Genomic DNA, 3979 nt, shown 5'->3' on the forward strand with positions numbered 1-3979 from the left:
ACAGAATAAAACATCTAGTAAAGCCTTGGGATTTAACTGAACGTGGGAGGTAAAGTTTAGTGCAGGGTCCAAAGCTACTGTGGATGGTTTTCTTCTTATCCTTTCTCAAATAGTACAAGACAAGAAAAGAGGAAAGGGAGAAAGAACAGCTGAAAAATAACATAGTGGAAGGAGGTCTTATTATATTGTGATGGTTAATTTTATGTGTCAACTTGGCTAGGCTATAGTTCCCACTGATTTGGCCAAACACTAGTCTAGTTGCTGTTCCATAATGTAATCTAATATAATCACCATCCATAATGTAATCTAACATAATCTAATCAATCAACCAGTTGAAAAAGGAGTTTCTTTAGGGTGTGCTGTGCCTCCAGATTATGAATATATGCTGTGGTAGACTTGTTCCCTCTCTTCACTCTGTACTCTTGTCATCACCTGACCTACTGATCTTGGAGCTCAACCCTGCAGAAGTCTCCAGCCAGTGCCTGACCTAAGGATTTGGACTTGCCATCCCCCACAATTACATGACCCAGTCCCTTCTCTCTCTCTCTTTCTCTGTATATCACTGGTTCTGTTTCTCTACCCAGAAAAAGCCAGTGCCGTTCAGTCAATTCTGACTCATAGCAACCCTATAGTACAGAGTAGAACTGCCCCATAGAGTTTCCAAGGAACATCTGGCAGATTTGAACTGCTGGCCCTTTGGTTACAGCCATAGCACTTAACCACTCTACCACCAAGGTTTCCTCTGTTTCTCTAGAGAACCCTAAAACATCTACGTAGTTAGAAAATTCAGTTTTGAGCATAAATTATGTTTATTCAAGTTTCAGAGTAGTCTGGACATGTCTCATGGCCTGGCGAGGCAAAGGTATAAGGAGCTTCGTTTGAGAGCCTGATATATGCCCCGTTGGACAGCACTCCTTCCAAGGGAGAAGAGAATCAAGCATATTGGCAATGCTCAGCCACAATGCTGGAGATGTGGAAGGCTATTCTGTGCTGACAATTACAAAAGGAAACCTCAAGTGCTATTTCTGAGTGGTGGGCTAAATCTTCAGGGAGCCTGGGTGGCTGGCAAACAGAGCCCGTGAGGAATCAAAAGAATTGGGGTCTTCTCAGTTCTGCAGAGAACACAGTACATACAGCTTCACCATGCTGAGTGTTCCAGAGAACCAGCCATGCTCCAGTAGAGCAGCAGTGCCCAGAGCTATGTCTGGCATCACAGAGGTCCTTACCAGGAAGATGGGGCAGGGAGGCAGAAAACAACAGAGAAAATGTCCACATACCCTCAAGTACCTTCTCTGGTAGCAGACTAAAGCCAAGGTTGTCAGAAGGAGCTAAGACAACCTATTTATGCACACAGGTGTGTACATAGGTGTGATACCACATAATCTATTGCCATTGAGTCGATTCCGACTCATAGCGACCCCATAGGACAGAGTAGAACTGCCCCATAGAGTTTCCGAGGAGCATCTGGTGGATTTGAACCGCTGATCTTTTGGTTAGCAGCCATAGCACATACGGACTCTAAAACCAGAAACACTGAAACCCAGGCTGAGGCAAAAACCAACAAAATAAGGCCCATGACTCTTAATGTGTCCCAGTTTGTGCACCCAGATGAATGTGTCCCAGGAATGTGGGTTAAATGGTCAATTGTAAGTCATACTTAAAATCTGGATTAATAAATCAAAGTTCATTTTTACTTAAAAAATCCTAGGACTTTTTTTATTGGGTAGAATTTTATATGTAGTACAATATCATGTGAGTAAAGAGATTATATATGCCTATTCTTATTTATGGGTTAAAATCAACTCGATGGCACTGGGTGGTTTTGGGTGTATTCTTATCCATGCCTAAAATCTCAGGAAAGAGGCAAAAGTTAGCTGAGAAAATTTGCCTATGAGGAAGAAAACTGACAGTGCTTTGAGGAAGGAATAGAAAGTCGACTTTTTAAAAGATTTTTGTATTAGTATGCCTTTAGAACTCTGTATTGTTAAAACACATAAAATTTAATCATAAATAAATAGAATAAAATAAATCTTACTGCTTTTAAAATATGTTTTTTCAACAAATAAAAAGACCCTGGTGACATAATGTAAATCACGGAGTTAGGGCAGCCAATCCTTAGCTCTTTTGAATAGTAATAAAGCAGATGGTCCATGGTAAACCTATTGCTTCAAAGTAGACAACAGTGTCATTGCAAAGATCCCCAAAGTCTTGCAGGCCAAAATCTATTTCTCCCATAAATCTTCGGGAATCACCAGAAGAATAAATAAGGATTTTATATGAGATGATAATTTTGTAATGCCCCATTTTTCTTTTATCTGCCCTACAGGCCAAGAAAATCAGGTGGGTGATGTTAAATCGTGTTTCCTGGCATAAGTTATTTTCCTGTTTCCTTTATAGAAAGACTTCTCTGTTTTTTATCTTTATTTCTGTGCAGCTATTTTATACAGTGATTTTTATCACTAATCACCTCAAGTATTTTTTGGTCATGACTGATGAAATTTAAATAATCAAAACTAAGTAATATAATGGATTGGACAACTAATACTGTGACAATATTTTCAAAACCCCTTAGTTAAAATGTTAAACTTTTAGGAGTGAAATAGGGCAATGTCTATTAATACTCCTAAACATAATAATAATAATAATAAGGTATATACTCCTCAGTAATCCAGCTTTAGTTACTGGAATAAAATTGCTTTGAAAGGCATTGTTGCCCAGTCTTTAAAGATAAAGTGAAAGGCTTTCTAGCCAGAATAAAGAACAGATTCATCTTAAACATATTAAGAGCTGGCCTACATTAGAGAGTTGTTACACCTGGAAAGTTAAAAATCTAAATTAGCCTTCAAGAATTCTTGAGAAATACTGAACCAGGCTCAAAAGCCCAGCAGCCTGAGTGTAGGATGCTTATATAGGGGCTACCTAAGGTCCTATCTGCCTTGTCATAGACATATACAGAAAAATAACCTGTTCATAGACAGGACAATAAAATGTCTAGATCTATGGCTCTCAACTGAGAGTGATTCAGCCCCACGCTATACCCACACTCCAGGAGACAATTGGGAGTGTCTGGAGACATTTTTAGCCATCACAACTTGTGGTAGGAGATATGGGCATCTACATAACTGAGGGGGTGCATTGGCATTGGCATCTAGTGGGTTAAAAAAAAAAATTGCTGTCGAGTTGATTCCGGCTCATGGCAAACCTATGTGTTACAGAGTAGAACTGTTCCATAGGGTTTTCTTAGATGTAATCTTTGTGCAAGGCCTTTTTTCTGCAATGCCACTGAGTTTGAACCACCAACCTTTGGTTTGCGGCTGATTGCAAACCTCGGGCACCACCCAGGGACCTTATCTAATAGGTAGAGTTTGGGAATACTGTTAAACAACATATAAAGCACAGTACAACCCCTACAACAAAGGACTCATTCCAAAGTGTCAATAGCCCCCAGGCTGAGAAATCTTAATCATCTATTCTTCTCTTGGGTTTTTTTGTCTCTCTCCTGAGGTAGTGCCAGGCTAAGAAGACAGTGGTGATTCCTCTAGTCTCTGCCAGACCAGTAAGTCCGGTCTGTTTTGTGAATTTGATTTTTTGTTCTACATTTTTCTCCCACTCTGTCTAGGAGCCTCTGTTGTGATCCCCATCAGAGCAGAAGGTAGTGGTAGCCAAGTACTATCTAGTTGTTCCGGTCTTGAGGTGGTATAGGATGTAGTTCATACGGTCCATTAGTCCTTTGGACTGATTGCTCCTTTGAATCTTGGGTTTTCTTCTTTCTCCTTTGCTCCAAATGGGGAGACACCAACAGTTGCATCTTAGATGGCTGCACAAAAGCTTTTAAGACCCCAGATAGTACACATTCCTGGAGACCATCTTTCAGCCGAACAATAGACAGTCCCTAAAATAATAACACCCGAGAGGAACGTGTTCCTTAGGACAATCAATTATAGGAGAATAAAAGGACAACATTTTCCCAAAAGGGAAG

This window comes from Elephas maximus, chromosome 18 (genome assembly GCF_024166365.1).
Source record: "Elephas maximus indicus isolate mEleMax1 chromosome 18, mEleMax1 primary haplotype, whole genome shotgun sequence".
NCBI lineage: Eukaryota > Metazoa > Chordata > Mammalia > Proboscidea > Elephantidae > Elephas > Elephas maximus.